Source organism: Entelurus aequoreus, linkage group LG03 (assembly GCF_033978785.1).
Source record: "Entelurus aequoreus isolate RoL-2023_Sb linkage group LG03, RoL_Eaeq_v1.1, whole genome shotgun sequence".
In the NCBI taxonomy this organism is placed as follows: Eukaryota; Metazoa; Chordata; class Actinopteri; order Syngnathiformes; family Syngnathidae; genus Entelurus; species Entelurus aequoreus.
This window is the reverse complement of record NC_084733.1, coordinates 93,665,281-93,675,280: the sequence shown is the minus strand read 5'-3', so window position 1 is coordinate 93,675,280 and position 10,000 is coordinate 93,665,281. Positions and strand designations below refer to the sequence as shown.

Here is a 10,000-nt window from a genome sequence, read left to right as displayed (position 1 = left end):
TTTTTGTGAGCAACAAGTATGTGCTCCAATCACTACATCACAACAACAACAAGTATGTGCTCCAATCACTACATCACAACAACAACAAGTATGTGCTCCAATCACTACATCACAAACAAATAGAAATGATAGTAAACTCCAGACAGCCATGACAGGATGTTCTTTACACGTGTACGTACACTTTTGACCACCACTGTATGTTGTCATTAGGGCTGCACGATTATGGCCAAACTAATAATTTTTATCAATATTGAAATCACAATGTTATGTAAAACATATTTGATTGCCCTCTCTATTGTAAACAAAGAGTCTGTCAACTGGGCTTCTACAAAAGCAGTGAAGTTGTCATGTTGTGGAAATAGTCAACAAAAAGAGAATACAACAAATCATTTCCAACCAATATTTTAGGTTGTGTTCTTTCTCCAACAACAAGCTGAGCATCTCCAATGTTTTCCCTCTGACATCAAGTCGGGCCTCGGTCTGTTCTAGAAAACTGCAGAACGGTTTTCCCCTCCGACCACACATGAAGTCCACTTCCAAACACCAAAATGTCAAATGTGATCAGAACATCTGCTCTCCCCAAGTAATGACATCTCAATGCAGCCAAGACAGGATGTTTACCAGAGGAAAGTAAACCTAGTATCCCACTAGTGGACCGAGATCTAACTCCTTTGGACGCCATTAAAGGTTTCCTTGGAGAACGCTTGGGTTTGTTCTTTATCCACTTCCTCTCCCTCTCTTACTTCGCAGACCGGGTTCCTCCTGCCGTCACAACATCAGGAGCAAGTTGGTGTGACGCATACAAGCTTGTTGACATGGAGAGAGACTAAGATTGGTGGACTTTTGTCAGCTGTGAGGGGAGGCTGATGTTGATACTGATTTATTAGTGAGAGACAGCATGTTCAGACAGGCCTCGCTGTGGACGCTAAGAAAGAGGAGAGGAGGAGGGGGGAAAAGGCACAGGAAGCCGGCATTGAATTACACGGGCATGACTGGTGGGAGTGTTCCTGGCTTGGGTCATGGAAGGACAGGGAGTGTGGAGTCTCGGGTAGCAGCCGGAGACCACGTGGTGCAAACCAGATGCACTGTTGGCTCCTCTCAGCACACATGACACAAAGGTTTGCATACAAGTCCACGTTTGCATGTGGAAAAGCAGTGAAAATATATATATATGTATATATATATATACACAAAACCCAGCAGTGAAGTGGTCACGTTGTGTAAATGGTAAATCAACTTATATTCAATTGAATAGACTGCAAAGACAAGATATTTCATGTTCACACTGAGAAACTTTGTTGTTTTTGGCAAATAATCATGAACTTAGAATGGAATGGCAGCAACACGTTGCAAAAAAAGGCATTTTTACCAGTGTGTTACATGGCCTTTCCTTTTAACAACACTCAGTAAAGGTTTGGGAAGTGAGGAGACACATTTTTGAAGTGGAATTCTTTCCCATTCTTGCTTGATGTACAGCTTAAGTTGTTCAACAGTCTCCCTTCTCATATTTTAGCCTTCATAATGTGCCACAAATGTTATTTTACTATGAAGCCACGCAGTTGTAACACCTGGCTTGGCGTCGTCTTGCTGAAATAAGCAGGGGCGTCCATGGTAACGTTGCTTGGATGGCAACATATGTTGCTCCAAAAGCTGTATGTACCTTTCAGCATTAATGGTGCCTTCACAGATATGTAAGTTACCCGTGTCTTGGCCACTAATACACCCCCATACCATCACACATGCTGCCTTTTACACTTTCACCCTAGGTTCTTTTCCTCTTTGGTCCATGGTTTCCAAAAACAATTTCAAATGTGGACTCGTCAGACCACTTTTCCACTTTGCATCAGTCCACCTTAGATGAGCTCGGGCCCAGCGAAGCGTTTCCGGGTGTTGTTGATAAATGGCTTTGGCTTTTGCATAGTAGAGTTTTAACTTGCACTTACAGATGTAGCGACCTACTTTAGTTACCGACAGCGGTTTTCTGAAGTGTTCCTGAGCCCGTGTTTAGTTTAGTTTAGTCTTTATTTGAAGGGACAATGTACAGAAACATTAAGCTCAAAGACAGATATGTTCTGTACCAGATTATAGCTAAATAGATCATTTCCATCTGCGGTCCCTGGCTACCTGAATTAAAGGGGTACAAAAATCATGCAATAAAATTATGACAATAAAATCATACACAAGTATTAAGAAAATGTGGTGATATCCTTTACACACTGATGTCGCTTTTTGATTGGTGCTTACGTGCAGTGATTTCTCCAGATTCTCCGAGCCTTTTGATGAAATTACGGAGCGTAGATGGTGAAATCCCTCAATTCCTTGTTGACAAATGTCGTCCTTCAACAATTTGCTCGGGCATTTGTTGACAAAGTGGTGACCCTCGCCCCCGTCCTTGTTTGTGAAGCTGCTTTTATACCCAATCATGGCACCCACCTGTTCCCAATTAGCCCGTTCCCAAGTGGGATGTTCCAAATAAGTCTTTGATGAGCATTCCTTTTAACTTTCTCACTCTTTTTTGCCACTTGTGCCAGCTTTTTTGAAACATGTCGCAGGCGTCAAATTCCAAATGAGCTAATATTGGCAAAAAATAACCAGTTTGAACATGAAATATCTTGTCTTTGCAGTCTATTCAATTGAATATAAGTTGAAAAGGATTTGTTGTATTCTCTTTTTATTTACCTTTTACACAACGTGACAACTTCACTGCTGTTGTGGTTTTGTGTCTATACACGCCTACATGTGTTCCAGATGATAAATGTTTATTCTACAGAGTCTGCAAACTTTAAATGTGGTGTGTGTGTGTGTGTGTGTGTGTGTGTGTGTGTGTGTGTGTGTGTGTGTGTGTGTGTGTGTGTGTGTGTGTGTGGGTGTTAATCAGCGAAAGCCTTTAATCATCTCATGTGAGGCGGGCGTGTATTTAAAAAAGCTGCACAATGTGGAATGCGAGCCAGGCTCGCTCACAGTGGCACGCAGATGGCATTCGAGCGGTGGTGTGTGCCACGATGCACAACATTAGTCAGTCTAGGCCTCCACCATTCCGGGTGGGAATATGTGCACCACAATTTGGTGTGCATATGAGAGAAGTGAGGGAGCAGGGAGGAGGAGATGGTTAATATCCAGGAGTTGGGAGCACTAAAACTAAATGCTAGTAAACACATGGCCTTGCTGATGTAGGCTATCAATTATATTGATTAATTACTAATAAATTCATAGGAATGCAATTTAAAATCGATTAATGTCACGCACCCTAAGCTTGTTGTCATGACAACAAGCTTTTGTCAAAGACGATCAGCAATCCCTCGCTCCACTTCCACACATAATTAGCATATCTTTCCTGCAGTTTGTTACTCAAAAAGTATCACAAATTCATAGCCAATTGTGTAATAATATCATGAGGCGATTATACAGTGGTGGTGAAAAGTGTACGTACACTTGTAAATAACCGTGATCATTAAAAACTAGGGATGTCCGATAATGGTTTTTTGCCGACATCCGATATTCCGATATTGTCCAACTCTTTAATTACCGATACCGATATCAACCGATACGATACTGATGTATACAGTTGTGGAATTAACACATTATTATGCCTAATTTGGACAACCAGGTATGGTGAAGATAAGGTCCTTTTTTTTTCTTAAATTAATAAAATAAAATAAGATAAATAAATTAAAAACATTTTCTTGAATAAAAAAGAAAGTACAACAATATAAAAACAGTTACATAGAAACTAGTAATTCATGAAAATGAGTAAAATGAAGTGTTAAAGGTTAGTACTATTAGTGGAGCAGCAGCACGCACAATCATGTGTGCTTACGGACTGTATCCCTTGCAGACTGTATTGATATATATTGATATATAATGTAGGAAGCAGAATATTAATAACAGAAGGAAATGGGGGAGGGAGGTTTTTTGGCTTGGTGCACTAATTGTAAGTGTATCTTGTGTTTTTTATGTTGATTTCATAAAAAAACAACAAAAAAAACGATACTGATAATAAAAAAAACGATACCGATAATTTCCGATATTACATTTTAAAGCATTTATCGGCCGGCCGATATTATCGGACATCTCTATTAAAAACTATTGATAATTTAACTGCTGGGAGTGCATGATGTCTCCATCCTACCCTCTGGTCTTCATGTTGCCTCCAGCTGCTGATAGTTTGATGTATTGTTGTTGCTTCTTGGTGTCATCATGAACTGCACTCATGTGTTGTGTCAGCTACGCACCATCTCAGTCCGATTCTCCTGTCTTGCCAACATCCTGATAGTCAGCCATCTTCAGTTGCAATATCCCTGCCATGCATGTACTGCGTGCTTCCTGTCACTGTTACTGGCTTTGTTGACTATTTGCTCATGAATGACAGCGTGTTTATCCAATCTATGAGCAGCTCCACTCCCGCATGAGCTGCAAGCCAAAGAAGGCTGACATAGTCCATGGTGAGGCTGCTGGAGCCACCATAACATCATGCAGGGAGGGGAGGGGGGGGGGGGGGGGGGGGCTCTGCTGCAGGCAGAAGACATGCCTTGGATAGCAACTAGGGGTGGGCGATACTGCATATGGTGATATCCATATGGTGATATCCATCCCATACCAGGGTCGGTGTTGCTGATCACTGATAATAGTGTGCATGCTCCGTTACATTCACACATCGTTTTCTACACCTAAATTCATCTTCTTCTTCTTCTACAGACTTTTCCAACTTCAAACTGTTCAGACTATTCGGGAATCGCAGCCTTTTCCTTGAAAAATTCCCAAAATTACCAGATTTCCCAGAATTCCAGGTTTTCCGGGACATTTTTCCCCATTTAAAATGAATTGGCCATTTTTCAAACATTCCCCGTTTCCACATTTTTCAATCTATTCAAACCATTCCACCTTCAACATATTCCACTCATCCTGGAAATGCAAACCTTTTTTTTTTCAAGTTAAAAAAATTCCAGGAATTCCAATAATTCCCGGGTTTTTTTTCCAAACCCTTTTTTCCACATTTTTCAACCTATTCAAACCATTCCACCTTCAACATATTCCACTCATCCTGGAAATGCAAACCATTTTTTTTTCAAGTTCAAAAAATTCCAGGAATTCCAATAATTCCCGGGGTTTTTTTCAAACCCTTTTTTCCACATTTTTCAACTTATTCAAACCATTCCAAACTTCAACATGTTCCACTCATCCTGGAAATGCAAACTATTTATTTTTTAAGTTAAAAAAATTCCAGGAATTCCCATAATTCCTGTTTTTTTTTTTCCAAACCCTTTTTTCCACATTTTTCAACCTATTCAAACCATTCCACCTTCAACATGTTCCACTCATCCTGAAAATTCAAACTATATTTTTTTCAAGTTAAAAAAAATTCCAGGAATTCCCATAATTCCCGTTTTTTTTTTCAAACCCTTTTTTCCACATTTTTCAACCTATTCAAACCATTCTACCTTCAACATATTCCACTCATCCTGGAAATGCAAACAATTTATTTTTCAAGTTAAAAAAATTCCAGGAATTCCAATAATTCCCGGGGTTTTTTTCAAACCCTTTTTTCCACATTTTTCAACTTATTCAAACCATTCCACCTTCAACATATTCCACTCATCCTGAAAATTCAAACTATAATTTTTTTAAGTTCAAAAAAATTCCAGGAATTCCCATAATTCCTGTTTTTTTTCAAACCCTTTTTTCCCACATTTTTCAACCTATTCAAACCATTCCACCTTCAACATGTTCCACTCATCCTGGACATTCAAACTATTTCTTTTTCAAGTTAAAAAAATTCCAGGAATTCCCATAATTCCGGAGGTTTTTTTTCAAACCCTTTTTTCCACATATTTCAATCTATTCAAACCATTCCACCTTCAACATATTGCACTCATCCTGGAAATGCAAACTATTTATTTTTAAGTTAAAAAAATTCCAGGAATTCCCATAATTCCTGTTTTTTTTTCAAACCCTTTTTTCCACATTTTTCAACCTATTCAAACCATTCCACCTTCAACATATTCCACTCATCCTGGAAATGCAAACAATTTTTTTTTCAAGTTAAAAAAATTCCAGGAATTCCCATAATTCCTGTTTTTTTTTCAAACCCTTTTTTCCACATTTTTCAACCTATTCAAACCATTCCACCTTCAACATATTCCACTCATCCTGAAAATTCAAACTATCATTTTTCTAAGTTCAAAAAAATTCCAGGAATTCCGATAATTCCTGGGGTTTTTTTCAAACCCTTTTTTCTGTCGACTACTCCTTTCCACATTTTTCAACCCTCTTCCACCGTCCAAACATTCCTCTTAATCAGGACAAAAAACAAAGTTGTTTTTTGAACTGGAAAAATTCCCGGTTTTCCCGAAATTCCTGAATACCATTTCTCAATGAAAAATGTTACTACTTCAACATTTCTCGAGCAATTTGAAAAATTCCAACACCAACCATTTCAACTCATTCAGAACAGTCAAGTCTTTTAACATTTTCCAAAAAATTTCCGCTTTTCCCGAAATTCGCAATTTTCTATGAAATACCCATTGAGATGATTGGGCCATTCAAAGTTCCACAATTCCCACATTTTTCATCTCATTCAAACCGTTCCAACTCCAAAATATTCAGCCTGTTCAAATGTGTGTGCTCACCTTCAACAATTTTATCAAAATTCCCAGATTTCCCAGAATTCCAGGTTTTCCGGGACATTTTTCCCATTTAAAATGAATTGGCCATTTTTCAAACTTCCACCATTTCCACATTTTTCAACCTATTCACACCATTCCACCTTCAACATATTCCAATCATCCTGGAAATTCAAACTATATATTTTTTTCAAGTTCCAAAAAATTCCAGGAATTCCCTTTTTTTAAAACCCTTTTTTCCACATTTTTCAATCTATTCAAACCATTCTACCTTCAACATATTGCACTCATCCTGGACATTCAAACTATTTATTTTTCAAGTTAAAAAAATTCCAGGAATTCCCATAGTTCCCGTTTTTTTTCAAACCCTTTTTTCCACATTTTTCAAACTTTTCAAACCATTCCACCTTCAACATATTGCACTCATCCTGGCCATTCAAACTATCATTTTTCTAAGTTCAAAAAAATTCCAGGAATTCCGATAATTCCCGTTTTTTTTCCAAACCCTTCTTTCTGTCGACTACTCCTTTCCACATTTTTCAACCCTCTACCACCGTCCAAACATTCCTCTTAATCAGGACAAAAATCAAAGTTGTTTTTTGAACTGGAAAAATTCCCGGTTTTCCCAAAGTTCCAGGATTTCCGTTATACCATTTCTCAATTAAAAATGTTACTACTTCAAAATTTCTCGACCAATTTGAAAAATTCCAACACCAACCATTTCAACTCATTCAGAACAGTCAAGTCTTTTAACATTTTCCAAAAAATTCCCGCTTTTCCCGAAATTCGCAATTTTCCATGAAATTCCCATTGAGATGAATGGGACATTTTTCAAAGTTCCACAATTCCCACATTTTTCATCTGATTCAAACCGTTCCAACTCCAAAATATTCAGCCTGTTCAAATGTGTGTGCTCACCTTCAACAATTTTTTAAAATTCCCAGATTTCCCAGAATTCCAGGTTTTCCGGGACATTTTTCCCATTTAAAATGAATTGGCCATTTTTCAAACATTCACCAATTCCACGATTTTCAACCTATTCACACCATTCCACCTTCAACATATTCCACTCATCCTGGACATTCAAACTACCATTTTTTCCAAGTTCCAAAAAATTCCAGGAATTCCCTTTTTTTTTTCCAAACCCTTTTTTTCTGTGGACTACTCCTTCCACATTTTTCAAACCACTTAAATCGTTCCACCGTCAAAACATTCCTCTTAATCAGGAAAAAAAAACAAAGATCTTTTTTGAACTGGAAAAATTCCCGGTTTTCCCGAAATTCCTGAATACCATTTCTCAATACAAAATGTTACTACCTAAAGTTAAGGTCAAAGTACCAACGATAGTCACACACACACACGAGGTGTGGCGAAATTATTCTCCGCATTTGACCCATCACCCTTGATCACCCCCTGGGAGGTGAGGGGAGCAGTGAGCAGCAGCGGTAGCCGCGCCCGGGAATCATTTTTGGTGATTTAACCCCCAATTCCAACCCTTGATGCTGAGTGCCAAGCAGGTAGGTAATGGCTCCCATTTGTATAGTCTTTGGTATGACTCGGCCGGGGTTTGAACTCACAACCTACCCATCTCAGGGCGGACACTCTAACCACTAGGACACTTCAACATTTATTGAGTGATGGGAAAAATACCCACACCACATTTTAAATCATTTTTTTCATATTTTTGTTTACCATTTTCTGAAAAATTCCCTCTTTTTGTGGAATTACAAAATTGTTGAAGGACCGGAACTGACGCTGTGGCGTATTTGCTTACATGTTACGTACATGTTGCCATTTCTGGTATAAAGTTCTTACTTATATCTGTCAGTAAACTCGCCATGAAAGCACTAAAACATACCGGTGTAGTGAGTTGACATTATTCACCCAAGGAACTTTAGTTATTAGAGAGTTCCGGTCACGGGACACATTTCGGGTGTTGTTGTTGCACTAGTGAGCCACGGATGAGGAGATGCTGAATGTCATTAAAATAGTTAGCGCCATCTTTGGACACTTCTTCCACTCCCGTCCTTGCACGCTACACCACTACAACAAGGGGAAGACGCTGTCCAAGTGGAGGCACGTAAATAAAACGGTGCATCCTGAAGAGACTGTCAGAAAGTGAGTTGAAGATGATGAGTAAAACATCATCTTCATTGCTACGTTTAGATGTGGCCCTTGGAGGCAAAAAGTTAGGCCATCCCTATTCTAGATCTGTATTTGTATGCTAGTTGGTGCTAACAGTCGCCCATCCCCCAGCCTGGTCCTCCCCGCCTGTGAATAATGGAGCAAAGGGCGGCCCCCCATGGAGAGGGGCTCACAGGTATGCCAGAGAGAACTGGTGTCCAGTTTCATCATCTAGGTGTGCTAATGTTTAAAAAGCCAAAGACAATCAAATGATTATGTTCACATGTGTTGTGGGAATCTCTTTTCAAGGCAAATTATCTGAGAAGTCAGACTAATTCAGTGCATGGAAACTTAGCGTCTGTACTTTCCTTCATTGAGTACGGCGGCAAAATGCTGAAAACGTCTCGGTATGATGACGTTTGCGCGTGACGTCACGGATTGTAGCGGACATTTTGGGACAGCATTGTGGCCAGCTATTAAGTCGTCTGTTTTCATCGCAAAATTCCACAGTATTGTGGACATCTGTGTTGGTGAATCGTTTGCAATTTGTTTAATGAACAATGGAGACAGCAAAGAAGAACGTTGTAGGTGGGAAGCGGTGTATTAGCGGCCGGCTGCAGCAACACAAACACGTAGCCGGTGTTTCATTGTTTACATTCCCAAAAGATGACAGTCAAGCTTTACCATTGGCCTGTGGAGAACTGGGACAACAGAGACTCTTACCAGGAGGACTTTGAGTTGGATAGCAGATGCGCTACCGTAAGTACGCAGCTGCGGCTTCCAAACATTTGATCGCTTGTCCGTACGTGTGTGCCGCTATGTGCATGTCACGTACGTAACTTTGGGGAAATATATGTGCTGTATGAACTTTGCGGAGGTGAACGGTACTTTGGGCTGTGGGATTGAGTGTGTTGTGCGGGTGTTTGATTTGTATTGGCGGGTTATATGGACGGGAGGGGGGAGGTGTTTGTTATGTAGCATATTAAATATAAGCCTGGTTGTGTTGTGGCTAATAGAGTATACATATGTCTTGTGTTTATTTACTGTTGTAGTCATTCCCAGCTGAATATCAGGTCCCACCCGGCTCTCACAGCATCTTCCCTATCTGAATAGCTTCCACTGCCCTCTAGTCCTTCACTCTCACTTTCCTCATCCACGAATCTTTCATCCTCGCTCAAATTAATGGGGTAATCGTCGCTTTCTCGGTCCGAATCGCTCTCGCTGCTGGTGGCCATGATTGTAAACAATGTGCAGAT

At 39.7% G+C, this 10,000-nt stretch overlaps 1 protein-coding gene across 3 annotated transcripts in view; it reads right to left on the bottom strand.

Annotated features, from left to right (window-relative positions):
* rev3l (REV3 like, DNA directed polymerase zeta catalytic subunit) overlaps positions 1–10,000 on the bottom strand; it is a 115,228-nt gene that overhangs the window by 101,623 nt on the left and 3,605 nt on the right. Inside the window, exon 1 of one of the 3 annotated variants that reach the window (XM_062043280.1) lies at positions 4,130–4,400. The exons of the other annotated variants lie outside the window; for them this stretch is intronic. The gene's annotated coding sequence lies outside the window, so the exon portion shown is untranslated. Of the gene's footprint in view, positions 1–4,129; positions 4,401–10,000 lie in introns of those variants that run through there. 3 annotated transcript variants of the gene reach the window in all.